The sequence below is a fragment of the Dromiciops gliroides genome, chromosome 1, assembly GCF_019393635.1.
Source record: "Dromiciops gliroides isolate mDroGli1 chromosome 1, mDroGli1.pri, whole genome shotgun sequence".
In the NCBI taxonomy this organism is placed as follows: domain Eukaryota; kingdom Metazoa; phylum Chordata; class Mammalia; order Microbiotheria; family Microbiotheriidae; genus Dromiciops; species Dromiciops gliroides.
This window is the reverse complement of record NC_057861.1, coordinates 670,862,630-670,877,099: the sequence shown is the minus strand read 5'-3', so window position 1 is coordinate 670,877,099 and position 14,470 is coordinate 670,862,630. Positions and strand designations below refer to the sequence as shown.

General features: G+C 45.5%; 1 protein-coding gene across 1 annotated transcript in view; it reads right to left on the bottom strand.

The window, feature by feature from the left end:
* GJC2 (gap junction protein gamma 2) overlaps positions 1-8,292 on the bottom strand; it is a 46,773-nt gene extending 38,481 nt beyond the window's left edge. Inside the window, exon 1 of the mRNA XM_043979143.1 lies at positions 8,160-8,292. The gene's annotated coding sequence lies outside the window, so the exon portion shown is untranslated. The remainder of the gene's footprint in view (positions 1-8,159) is intronic.
* Between the last annotated feature and the right edge of the window lie 6,178 nt (positions 8,293-14,470).

The following is a 14,470-nucleotide window of genomic DNA, read 5'->3' as shown; positions in this document are numbered from 1 at the left end:
TAAAACGTCAACTCAGAGGGAGATATCACATAGAGTGCCTTTGGGATCTCTCTTTGGTCTTGAACTGGTTAACATTTTTGTCAGTGATGCGGCTGAAGTTATAGATAGCATTGTTATCACGGCTGATGACATCAGCCTGGGAGAGATTGCTAACACACAGGATGGCAGAGTTAAGATATGAAAAGACCTCAGCAGATTAGAACAATGGCCCACATCTAGTGACATGAAATGTTAGAGAAATAAAGTTTTTAAAAATCAACTTTACATTTTCAATATGGGCAGATGCAGCTAGCCAATGGTTCCTGTGAAAAAAGATCTGGGGGTCTTAGAAGCTTTTAAGGTCAACATGAGTCAGCTGTGCCTCCATGGCAGTCTCAGAAGCTAATGTCATGGGGGCAGCTGGGTGGCGCAGTGGATAAAGCACTGGCCCTGGAGTCAGGAGGACCTGAGTTCAAATTCGACCTTAGACACTTGACACTAGCTGTGTGACCCTGGGCAAATCACTTAACCGTCATTGCCCCGCAAAAAAAAAAAACCCAAACAAACAAAAAACTAATATCATGTCTCACTCTCTTAAGGGAGGTATGGTGCTTAGAATGAGGGAGGGGACTGATGGACTGGAGCTCATCCTGAGAAGGGCAGTCCAAGGTGACCCAATGGGCTTGAGATCAGTTGGATCAAATGGAGATGGTTAACCTTGAAAAGAGAAGGCTTGAATAAAGCATCAGCCCTGGATTCAAGAAGACCTGAGTTCAAATCTGGCCTCAGACACTTGACACTTACTAGTTGTGTGACCCTGGGCAAGTCACTTAACTCTCATTGCCGAAGAAGAAGAAGAAGGAGGAGGAGGAGGAGGAGAAGAAGAAGAGAAAAAAGAAGAAGAGAAAAAAGAAAAGAGAAGGCTCTGAGATAGGCTTTTCCACTTTACCCTTCCCCACCCTGCAAAACACCACACACATACACACACACACACACACACACACACACACACACACACTCTCTCTCTCTCTCTCTCTCTCTCTCTCTCTCTCTCTCTCTCTCTCTCTCTCTCTCTCTCTCTCTCTCTTCCCTGGCCCCAGACTGGCGGGCTCCTTCCTTTTCTCCTTTCCTTCCTTCCATCCTTCTTCCTCCCCATCTTGAAAAGTAACTGAAGAAGATAAGTGGCCTGGTACCTGACCTCAGGACACCTAACACAGCTCTGATGTTTTTGCTAACTGTGTGACCACTGGCAAATCACCTCAACTCTCTACACATCAGTCTCCTCATATGTAAAATGGGAATAAGACTGCCTATACTACCTCTCACAGACTTGTGCAAAGTGCCCAACACATAGTAGGTAGCCAATTGGTACAGTAGAGAGGGTGCTTGAATTCAGAAAGATCCGAGTTCAAATCTGTGTGACCCTGGGCAAGTCGATTAAACTCTGCTCACTTCAGTTACCTCAACCATAAATTGGGAATATAATAATAGCACCTTCCTCCCAGAGTTGTTTTGAGGATTAGATAAGGTATTTGTAAAGGTTTTAGCACAGTGCCTGGCACATAGTAGGCACTTAATAAATATTTGTTCCCTTCCCTTATATAGCCATAACTTTATAAAGCATTTTCTTCACAACAAATCAATCAGCAAGCATTTATTAAGTGCAGCTGCCTACTACTACTACTACTACTACTACTACTACTACTACTACTACTACTACTACTACTACTACTACTACTACTACTTGCTTGCTAGCTAGCTAGCATTTATATAGTACTATAACGCTTGGTTTTGCATAAATTGTCTCATTTGATTTTCTCAATGACCCTGTGAGGTGGTGATTGTTAGATAAATCTCTCTCTTCTCTCTCTCCACCTATCCATTTTCCCTATCCAGTCATCCTGATCTATATCTTGCCACTGGATGCAGATGGCTCTGAGGAGAGAGTGAGGTTGGTGACCTTGCAACAGCTTTCCCTCACTTAAATCCAATTCACTACAAGTCATGATATCACCCCGATGTCAAGGTCCTCTTCAGGAATGAAGGACAAACAACAACAACAACAACCCATTTATCTCCATCCGTCTGTCTGTCTGTCTGTTTTTCTAGGAGTTGTTATGGTTTTCCCTCTTTCCTCAGCCTGTCTCCTTCCCCAACCTGTCTGAACTGATTTGATGTTTAGCGCCGATGCTGGAGCCAGGGGAGCAGCTGATGCCTGTGAGTCGAGGGGAAGACAAGGACACAGAGGGGGGAGGGAGAGTTAAATCCTTCCATCTGGCTCCCCGAGTTGTTTCCAAACATTAGAACTGCTGTCCCAGACCAAGGATCCCTTTCCTCTCTCAGGAAGTCTGGAGAATTGTTTGTGTCTAACTATTGAGCAACAGCACTGAATTTGGAGTCAGGAGATCTGGGTTCAAATCCAGATTTGGATTCTTTATAGTCCAGTTACCTTGAGCATTTCCACTGCCCTAGACCTCAATTTCCTAAGGAGATGACCCTCTGATAATATGCTCTGTGTCTGGCTACTAGTCATCTGTGTATACCTCCGCCATACAGAGCTTGGAGATCACTCAGACTGCCATCTGCCAGCCTCCCCCCCAAACTCAATTTTGATCCTCATGGAAAATCAATTTTTAATATTTGTTTTAAAACTTTTAAGTTCCAAATTTTCTCCTTTCCTCCCTCTCCAACTTCCTCACTGAGAAGGCGAGTGATTTGATATGTTGCACATCTGTAGTCATGTTCAACATATTGCCATATTAGTCATATTGTAAAAGAAAAGAGAGACAAAAAATATACCCACACCCCAATCTTTAGAGCTTCTGAGAGCTGCTGGAGGAAGTCACAGAGCATGGGACCTATACATTTATGTTATCTAATTTCAATTGGGCCCTTACTGCTGTGCGGCCATCCTTTCATTCCTCCCTAATTAACTCCTTATCACAGTCCCCACAGCACCTGTTTCAGACATTCTCTTCTCTCTATCCATCTATACTACCTTGATCCCCCTCCCTCTTAGCAGAGGCCGTGAGATCACTCCCTTCCCCAATGTCCCTTTTCCATTCCCAATCCTCAATGCTATTCCCTCAACGCTGTCCCTTGTGCTATCTCCACCTTTGCTCCAGTCCTGGAGGAAGGGGTTGGCCCATTATACTACCAAGGACAACCCTCCTACTGGTACTCTGAATCCAACCTCCCCCTTTAGCCTTCTCAGGTACTTTACTCTTTGGTTCATCCCTTTTCTCTCTAATCTTCAATCTCTTTATATCTATTTGCTTCTTCCCTATTGCCTACAAACATGCCAGCTCCCCATTATCCTTAAAATACCTTCATCTAACTTTTCAATCCCCTCAAGCTATCCTTCTAAATCTCTTACCCATTTAGCAATAATAAATTCCCGTAAAAAAGCTATCTAGGGGGGCAGCTAGGTGGTACAGTGGATAAAACACGGGCCCTGGATTCAGGAGGACCTGAGTTCAAATCCAGCCTCAGACACTTGACACTTAACTGTGTGATCCTGGGCAAGTCACTTAACCTTCATTGCCCCACAAAAATAAAAAAAATTAAAAAGCTATCTAGGGGCAGCTAGGTGGCACAGTGGATAGAGCACCAGCCCTGGATTCAGGAGGACCTGAGTTCAAATCCAGCCTCAGACACTTAACACTTACTAGCTGTGTGACCCTGGGCAAGTCACTTAACCCCAATTACCTCACACACACACACACAAAAACTATCTATATACTCCTTGCTTGTACTTTGTTTCCTCTCTCACCTCTTTCCCCACCTTAAATCTGGCTTCTGACTATACCACTTACCTGAGACCGATCTCCTTAAGGTTACCAATGATCTTGAATTGTTAGATCAAAACATTATTTTCTCAGCCCTCATCCCAAAGCTCTTGACACTTTACTATCCCCTTCCTTCTGGATATCCTCTCCCCTCCCCTGCCCTGGAGTTTTCCAGACACCTCTCTGTTGGTTCTCCTCCTACCTGCCTGCCTAGAAGACTGACTTCTCAGTCTCCTTTCTTGATTCATCATCCATGTCATGCCCACAAACCATGGGCTTCCCCCAAGGCTCTGTCCTGGGCTCTCTTCTCTCTAAATACCATCAGCTTCCAAGGGGGTAAATAATTTTCCTTTTGCAGGTGACTTTTAAGCCCATGTATGCAGCCTTCAACTCTTTCTTGAGATGCGGGACAGGATCACCAACTTCCTATTAGGCATCACCATATGGATAATTCATAGACACCTCCAAAATGGAGGTCATTAGCCTTCTTCCAAAACCCACTCCTTTTCCTAATTTCTCTGTTTCTATGTAGGGGACCCCAATCCTTCCTGCCTCATAGGTTCAGAATTTCAGTCATCATTGACTTTCCCTCTTCCTCCTCCGACCCCCAATCCATCAGTTGACATTTGTTGTTGAATCAAATGCCACAATCTCTCCCATTGCTTTCTCTAAACTGACATAGCCCCCATCCTAGTTTAGGTTTTCATTGCCTCTCACATAGACTAATTCCTCTCCCTGCCTTCAGTCTCACCCCTCTCCAAACTATCCTTCCCGTAGCTTCCAAACTGACATTCCTAAAAACACAGTTCTGACCATTTTCTTTTTTTTTTTCTTTTCTGGTGGGGCAATGGGAGTTAAGTGACTTGCCCAGAGTCACACAGCTAGTACGTGTTGAGTGTCTGAGGCCAGATTTGAACCCAGGTCCTCCTGAATCCAAGGCTGGTGCTTTATCCACTGCACCACCTAGCTGCCCCCCCACCCAGTTCTGCCCATTCTCAAGAAGCTCCCTATTGCTTCTGGGATAAAATCCTAACTCATCTGTTTGTTATGGAAAGCCCTTCACAATCAGGCTCTAGCCTCTCCAGGTTGGTTACACATTATTCCCTTTCACTCACTCTCTGTTCTAGTCGAACCAGCTCTTTTCTCTTCCCCATACTCAAAATTACATCTCTCTGCCTTTGCAAGGCTTATCCCCCATACCAGGAATGACCTCCCTCTCCCTTTCCACCTGAGGGGAAGATCTCTAGCTCCACCAGGGCCCCTCTGGAGGCAGTTGGGTGGCACAGTGGAGAGAGCGCTCCTCCGAGGGTCAACTCCTGAGTTCAAATCCAGGCTCAGACATTGGCTAGCTGTGTGACCTTGGAAAAGTCACTTCACTTCTGTTTGCTTCCAGTTCCTCAACTTAAAATGAGGATAATAATAGCACCTAACTCACAAGGTCCTTGTGAGGATCAAATGAGATAAAATGAGTAAAGTAGAGCACCTGGCACATAGAAGGCATTTAATAAATGCTTGTTTCCTTCCTCCTCGTACTCATTCCAGACTCCTAACACGCTCCTGCCCTGAAACAATTTTGTATTTATCTTTTATACATTCTTTCTTTCTTTATCTGCATATCTGCATATGATTCTGCCTCCCTCCCCATCTAGAGAGGTCAGACAGCTTTGTCTTTGTCTCTGCCAGGTACTTGGTGCCAGGCCTGGCAAATATCAGTCATAAAAAAAAATCTATTTTTGTTGAATGAATTGAATGAATGAATGTATGGGCAAATGAATAATAATCTGTCTACAGAGGCTGCTGCTGTCCAGCCCCATGCGTGCTATGTGTCCTGTGTGTATTTATATCATGCTTCCCCCAATTATACTGGGGGTTCTGATGTGAGAATTTCCCTCTTTGGGTAAAACGGTGGTAGTGGGGTGGGGGAGGGGCAGGGCATGGTACTAGATTATAGCTAATGGCCCTTTTGGCTCTGATAATCCAGCTTCTGTGTCCTAAGGTTCCTTCCAGTTCTGACATTCCATGCTCTAGCACACATGTTCTAGTTACTTATATATAGTAGGTGTACAACACGTGGTTGTCAAATTGAATTGAATTCTCATGTACTTTCCAACCCTGACAAGCTTTGATCTGTATTCTAAGGTCCCCCTAGAACTGACATTCTGTGTTCCAAGTCCTAAGACCGCCTTCAGGCTTGGACATTCTGTGTTCTAAAAGGTCTTCCAGGGGGCAGCTAGGTAGTACAGTGGATAAAGTACTGGCCCTAGAGTCAGGAGGACCTGAGTTCAAATTCAGCCTCATACACTTGACACTTACTAGCTGTGTGACCCTGGGCAAGTCACTTAATCCCAATTGCCTTACCAATAAATAAATAATAAGTAAATAAATGAATGAATGAATGAATAGATGAATAAATAAATAAATAAATAAAATAAAAGGTCTGCCAGCTCTGACATTCTTTGTATGCTCATCCTGAGTAGATGGTGAAGAGAAGTCCCAGCCCAAGGTGACCCTGCTTGTCCCTACATTCTCCCAGACCCTACTTTCTCCCAGTTCAGTTTCTACCCCATAGTACTTCCCACATCTTATAGCCACCCTTACTGACTGGCTCCCCTCAGCCCACCCCAAGGGGGGCCTCGGAAAGATGAAAAGCACCTACTTAGAATTCATCAGGTGGTTCTGCATCCCCCCCTTCCCTGGTCTGAGCCTGGGCTGGCTGCTGGGCCTCTTGTGCTGCTGGCCTGACCATAGGGCCTCCTCCCATAGAACTGGGGCCCAGGCTGGGCGGGAAGGCTCCACTCCCAGCCCCTGTGACTTTGAGTAGGTCAAGGGGAAAATGTGTGAGTCATCCCCAAGCATCCTCCAAGATGGCTAGGAGGGCTCTGTCAGCTTCCCCCGGGGAGAAAGGTGTCTCCTGTGTCCCAGCCTCTTTCCTTTTGTGTCTCTGAAGCATTGTAGATGACCACCCTCTTCATTTCCTCTGCTCCCACCCCTTCCATGTGAAGATCCAAGCTCTCCTTCCTGCTGGCCCAATCTTCCCCAAATGCCCTCATCTCCCCAGATGCATCATGGGTAACTCTCCCCTTTCCCATCTCAAAACCAGGGGAGGGAGGCATCTAAGGCATCAGATTTGACTTCCCAGCTCTGCTATTGATGACAAAGTCACTTCCCCTCATCTTAGCTTCCGTTCCCTCAACTGGCAAATGGAGATAATAATGCATACCTCACGGGGCTGCTGTGAGGAAAGGACTCTGTAAACTGTCAAGGGCTAGAGAAATGAGAACTCTCAGAAGTGACCAAGAAAACTAATGAAACTGAAATCAGAGCAGGAGAGACTGAGGTTAGACTTAAGGAAGGACTGGACATCCCTTCTCTAGCAGTCTTGAAATCAGTCAATCAATAAGCTCCTTCCCCCAGGGGGTGAGTTGGGTGAGGACCTGCCTGAGGCATGGGAATGAACCTGGAGACGAGGGGGCAGTAGTTCTTCCCATTGTAGAACAGTATGGATTGACTAGACCATCAGGCCAGATGGACCCAAGGCCCCAGGACAACATTCTCTCCATCCTTTCCCCTCCTGCCATTTCCCAGACCCCTCACCCTCGTCTTTTCCAAAAATCATCCAGTATCCTGGGCTGTCCTCAGGAAGGGGATTTCCCCAGTCCAGTTCTTGGATTCATGGAGTCAGTCTCTGACCTTATCCCAACACACAACAGCTGGGGTTTGGCTGAGTAGGTTGGGGCAGGGGGAAGGCTGATGGGAGTTTCGGGACTTTGGTCATGGGTTCTGCCTAGAGCTAACGTGGTCCCAGGTCCTGGAGGCCTGCAGAGATGTGAGAGGCTCCAGCTGCTGGGAATAATCGAGACACAGCCTGAGTTGCCTTGAGGGGGGTGGAGAGAAAAGGGAAAGAGAAAAGACTTGTGGGATTTGGGGAAATTCTGGAGCTATCTCTAACTGGGTGGGAGCCTCTTCATCCAAACAAGTGGGCCCGTAAAGGGGGCTAGTCTACAGCTGATCCCTCCCTCTAGACTCTTCACTCCCCAGGAAAGAGGTAGAGATCCTAGAAACTTGGAATCAAATTTAGAATCAGGGAATGTTAGAGGTGGCTGGGAACTTAGAACAAGGAACACAGAGTGTTAGACTGGAAAGAACCTTAGAATACAAAAGATGGAACATAGAATGTCAGAGATGAGAGAGACCTTAACTCAGATACAGTGAGGAAAACACTGAAAATACAGAGACAGAAACAAGAGTCCTTGCCCTCCAGGGGTTTACATTCTTTTGGTGATACAACGGGTACAGAGATGAGTAAATAGAAAATAATTTGGAGAGGAGTAAAATGCTAACAAGCCCTCTCCCCCATTGCCAGGAGAGATCACCTCCCCTGCAGCAGCCTACCTTTTCTAGAAAAGAAAACACGGAGTCACGAGGGACTGCCCTTCCACACAGCACCGTGCCGGCTTGCCTGGCTCTCCTTCTGGGCTGGTGCTGGTGCTGGTGCTGGTGCTGGTACTAGAGGCAGAGGCAGGGGCCTGGCCTGACCCGGGGCCACCTCTCACCACCAAGCACAATGGTGGAGGGGGCAGCCCCCCCTTCAAAGGTCCCATTGTTCCCTGGAAGGCAGCAGCTCCTGGGGCTGCTTCAATCCTAGGGATTGTCTCCTGGAGGCCTGAAAGGGGGGGAGGGAAAAAGAAGACAGTGGTGAGGATGAAGAGTGTGGGGAGAAAGGAGAGGAGGATGGGCAGAAAGTTTGAGGAAAAGAGAGGGGAGAAGGATGGGGAGAAGGCAAGGGGGCTATAAGAGTGAAGTGAGGGGAGATGGATAGAGAGAAAGGAGGGGAAAGGATGATGAAAAGGGAAGGGATAATTCAAAAAGAAAGGAAAGAAAGGGAAAAGGGATAGGAGAAGGGAAAGAATAGAGAGGGAGAAGGATGAGAAGTAGTTATGAGGTGGTGGAAAAGGAGTGGAAGATGGGAAAATTTGAGCTATTATTAGATCTGGGGACTCTTCCCCAGGATTCCTTTAATCCATCCGGGACAGGTGCCAAGGAAGAGTTCAGGGATAGAAAGGAGGGTCTAGGACATGGAGTCTCTCTCATCTCTGGGTCTATCCAGTTCTAACCCTACATATCTGTTTAGTTGCCTTCCCTACTCCAATGTTTCCACCATTGTATTAGGATAAGGGGCCAGGCAAGGTGAATCCAGTGCGGATGAAAAAACTCTCCATTTACAATGCCAGCACCTTGGATAGCTTCCACCAAGTTACCTATGTAGGGGAAGATCCCCTACAGCCCCCAGCTACATGGTTTACAAAACACTTTTCTCATAAAAATCAAGTAAAGGAGATAAGGGATTAAGCCTGACTAAGTTCAAGATCAGGTAATTGAGAATGGTAGGGATGGAGGGAGGGAACACTGAACTTGTTCTTGATTATTTGTTCATAGGATCTAGAACCTGAAGTGTCCTTGAGATCATCTGGTCTACCTGTCTCCTTTTACAGATGAAGAAACTAAGACTGAGAGAGATGTGCTTTGGCCCAAGGTCACACAGCTAATAAGAAACCAGCCAGGATTAAAACCCAATGCCTTGAATCTGTATATAATAAGTGATTAATAAATGTTATCAGGGAAAAAATAAAAACAAATCAAGGTTAACTGAATTCAATTGAATTCTGATTTTTAGTCCAGCCCTCTTTCCACTATGCCATGTTGGGGGTGGGGGGAATCAATTCCCAATTTATCAGCTAGATGACCTATGGTAAGTTACTTCATCTCTCTGAGCCTCAGAAGAGTTATGACTGAATGGGGATGATAATTCCTGCACCTCTCAAGCAATGTTTTTCCTCCCTATTCCTCCTTTCCTCCCTCCCCTCTACCTCACAATAAGCAATTAGATATAGGTTATGCATGTGCAATTATGTAAAACATTACCATATTAATCATTATGGTAAGAAGAATTGAATAAAAGAAAAAATGAAAGCGACAAAAAGCATGCTTCAGTCTGTGTTCAGTCAGTATCAGTTCCTTCTTTGGAGGTGCATAGTAATTTTCATCATTAGTCCTTTGGGATTGTCTTGGCTCACTGTATTGCTGAGAATAGTTAAGTTGTTCACAGTTCTTCATCAAACAATATTGCTGTCTCTGTGCACAACGTTCTCCAAGTAATGTTTTGAGGAAAGTATTTCCTTTATTGCTAAAATATACATCTCTGCTTGTTCCGGCAGCATACGTATTGTAGAGTTTTTATTACTGATCGAAATGAAATGATTTCCATATCTTACTTACATTGAGTGTAATGACCAATCTGATACTCTTCCTAGAAAGTTATGAAGCACCAGGCTGAACCCCACCTGCAGGCTCAGTTCCTGCCCCCCCCCCCGCCCTGCACTTTCTCCAGAGCCACTGGCCAATCCATACCATGAGCAGGGGAGATAGGAGGACCCTTGGCTTCTTGGCTTGGCTCAGGTTAGCCTAGTAGCTGCTGGTCCTGCCCTCACCTTGTGCCTAGTTCTGGCAAATGGGCTTTTGTCCTGTGCATTCTAACTCCCTACCCTCTTTCAGGTACCACACCCTCTCCTCTCTTTCCCCTCTGCCACCTCCCTAGTTTGGTTTTCCTTGCTACCCATTTGGATTATTTTGGTTGTGTCCTAAAGGCATCTTCTGCCTCTGCTCTCTCCCACCTCCAATCCAGGCATTGCACACTGTCATTATGATCTTCCTTCTGAATAGATCTGCTCACACCATCCTGATGCGCAAAATCTTTGAGTGGTTCCCTGTTGTTAGCTGAGGAAAGTTCCAACCCCTCTACCAGGCATGTAGGTGCCTCCCCAGCCTGACTCCCACCTGCCCTTCCAGCTTCAGCCTACACTATCCTCTTTATGGCTGCTCTGCTCCACCCAAACTAAATGAGCCTCCATTCCCTGAATCTGCCCACCTCTATGCTATTGCTCATGCTGTTCCCTATGCCTCTAATGCCCTCTTCCCTTCTCTTTGCCTGCTAAATTCCTTTCCATCCTGATTTCAAATGTCCTCTCCTCCAGGAAGCCTTCCTTGAATCCCACTATCTGTTATGTCCTTCCCTCTCAGACCCTCCTTGACCTCCTCAGATTGCCTATTAGATTATGAGCTCCATGAGGGCAGACACCTTGGTTTTGTTTGTTTGTTTTTGCAGGGCAATGAGGGTTAAGTGACTTGCCCAGGGTCACACAGCTAGTAAGTATCAAGTGTCTGAGGCCGGATTTGAACTCAGGTCCTCCTGAATCCAGGGCCGGTGCTTTTATCCACTGCACCATCTAGCTGCCCCCACCTTGGTTTTTTAAAAATAAATTTTATTGATATATTTTGTTTCCACACAGCCTAAATGTCCTCCTGTGTCCCTCCCCTCCATACCTCCCAGAGAGCTATCCCATATGACAAAGGTATTGTTTACCTGGTTTTATTTAGAGTTTATCACCAATGGTGAGCACAGGGTTCTGCACAGAGCAGATGCCTACTAAAGGCTTCTCGAATGCAGTTGAATTGTCCTGTCCCCCTCTGACCAAACTTCCATCCATGTTCCAGTCACAGTAACAGAAGCCTTATCATCAGGATTTAAGAATTTGGAGATTAACTGAGTCTTTTACTCCTCCTCCCCATTTTTAAAGATGAAGAAACTGAGGCCAAGAGGAATTAAGTGGTTTTCCCAGGGACATATGGCAGGAGGGCTAGGATTTGGAATCCAAACCAAACCTCTTTCCCCTACACCACACTTCAGTTTTGGCTCCTCATCGCCTCTCCCCTTCTTGAACAATATACCTGCTACTTTGGGTCTGGGGTTCTATTTGTTCTTTCTAGTCCTCCCAAGGTCTAAAACTCTGCTCTGTCTCCAGAACCACTTGACACTCAGCCCACTGGCTGCCTGATTGAACTTTGGCTTATTACCCATAGTCATGCTTTCCTGAGCTGGGTCTCAACTACCTTCTGGGATACTTCCCTGTGACCCACACCCAGACCTCTCTGGTTCTGATTCTCTGCCTACTCATGTCACAAAGCCAGACCTTTCCCACACTCCACACTTCTGCCTATCTCTCCGTACTTCCCATCTGTCCATCGCGGTTGATTTCTATATCATTCACACAGTCCTGGAAGTTCCAGTGTCCAGGTCCCAGCCAACCCTGGTCTCTCACCTTTCCAGTTGAGCTCTGGTTATTTACAAACAAGCTAAAGGCAAAATAAACTCGTAAGTACAAAATGTTATTCCTAGTACTTAATGGTTAAAATCTACCACTTAGCCAGTAAACTAAATTTAAACATTAGATTTTACACAGCCCTACTAAGCTTCCTTTCTTCCTCATCTGTAGAATGGGGAATATAATAGCATCTACCTCCCAGAGTTGTGAGGATCAGATGATAGAATATTGATAAAGCACTTAGCACAGTGCCTGGCACATAGTAAGCACTATCTAAACATTAGCTATTGTTATTATAGCTATTATGAATTATTTTCACATGCTATGTAAGTGAAAGCTATAGGTTGATGGGTTTTAAATGTCAGAACCAAAGATGGAACTGGTAGCCTGGGGGCAGGAGTGGTGTCCACGAAGAGAGATAATTAATTTCCCATTACTGAATGTATGTAATAGCCAAAAAAGACCCCAGCCCTCCTCCATCTTAAGCTGAATTAATTAACAACAGGCTAGTGTCCAAAGGGAGAAATGTAATGTCTCCCTGTCTCATGCTTTAGTCAGACACCCTCTAGAATATTTTTTTCTAGTTCTAGGTGCCACATTTCAGAAATGACAGTTACATGATAACATGATTTCCAGAGGAAGGTGACCACAATAATGAGCTCGAGGAGGATTGTTGGAAGGAACTGGGGGTGGCTATCCTGGAGGAGTGAGGCCTTAAGAAGCACCTGAGGGGGCAGCTAGGTGGCACAGTGGATAAAGCACCGGTCCTGGATTCAGGAGGACCTGAGTTCAAATCCAGTCTCAGACACTTGACACTTACTAGCTGTGTGACCCTGGTCAAGTCACTTAACCCTCATTGCCCCACCAAAAAAAAAAAAAAAGCAGCAGCAACTGAGGGCTCTCTTCCAATATTTAAAGTGCAACCATACAGAAGAAGGATTATTTATTTTTAATGAGTGAGGGAAGTTATGGGAGGGAGGCAGGGTTAGGTTCTGAATAAAGAACTTTCTAACAATTAGAGCTGATCAAAAGTGAAATGAAATGCATCAGAGGTAGTGAGTTCCCCATCACTGGAAATATCCAAACAGAATCTGGATGACTGACTGCCTCTTTGGGGAGGATATTGTAGAGGAGATTACTGCTCAGGATGGGGGTGGACTCAATGACCTCCAAGGTCCCATCCCACAGCAAGCTTTTGGGATTCTGGGATTAACAACCTCCCCAGAAAGTCGTTGTTATTTTCCGAGTACTTATCTGTCTGCCTGGAGGTTTTGCAGCTGTGACTCTTCCTCTTTTCTGATGCTTGTTCCATTTCTTCAGTTTATAATCTGGCCACTGTTTCTTAAAGAGACCAGGCTTCATTTTTCTGCAGCATTTAAAAAGATTAAGGGCAGCTAGGTGGCACAGTGGATAGAGCACCAACCCTGGAATCAGGAGGACCGGAGTTCAAATCTGGCCTCAGACACTTAACATTTACTAGCTGTGTGACCCTGGGCAAGTCACTTAACCCCAGTTGCCTCGGCAAAAAAAAAAAAAAAAAATTTAAATAAAATAAAAACATTAGGTCAAACCTAATGAGCTTAAATAACCTCACCAGGCAATTTCCTTAAACATAGCCCACTGGCTCTCTTTCCCTTTACCATTGCTTAGGCTAAAGTGTCTCTCCATTTCGCCAGCCTTAAACCCAGCTATTGTATCTCTCCATTTCCTTTGATTCCCATGGCTCTGTAGGAGCCTGAATGCACCTGACTACCTCTCCCTAATGCCCTTTCCTCTAGGGTCTAATCTGGGAATGATGGGAGCAAGTTGGCCACCCATTCCATGTCCTTGTAGAGCTCTTGGATCTCAAAACCATAGGATTTAGGGGCAGCTGGGTGGTGCAGTGGATAGAGCACTGGCCCCCAAGTCAGGAGGACCTAAGTCCAAATCTGGCATTAGAGTCTAGCTGTATGACCCTGGGGAAGTCGCTTAACCCTGACTGCCTAAAAAAAAAAATCATAGAATTCAAAATTGGAAAGGAACTGAGATCATCTCGCACAATGTTATCACTTTTACACATGAGGATGATGAAGCTCATGGAGGTTAAGTGACTTATCTAAAGTCACACAGGCGGTAAGCAGCAGAAGTGGTATTTGAACTCAGGTCCTCTGACTCAAACTCTCTTTCTGCTATAGGAGACCGTCTCTTGTTGTGATAGCTGGGATAGAAGACAAATACAGCATCAAGGCTGGCCCAGCAGGTAAGTATGGAGTGATACTCATTCAATAGACATTCATGAAGCATGCACTGTCTTCTGCTGGGGTCTGTGGTAGGCTCTGTAAGAGATGCAAAGCTAATAAAACACAGAGGCTACCCTCGTGGAGGTCACGGTTTAGACAAGGGATTCTGGGCATACACAGACAAGCAGTGTTATACTATGCCATGTACTACACTATGTAGAATGGAATAGGAACATAAGGCAGATCGATATGTCTGGTGTAGAAATCCCCTTCCCAGGTGAAGATTTTAGACTACATGTGTAACTTGCAGTTTTCCTGGGCTACC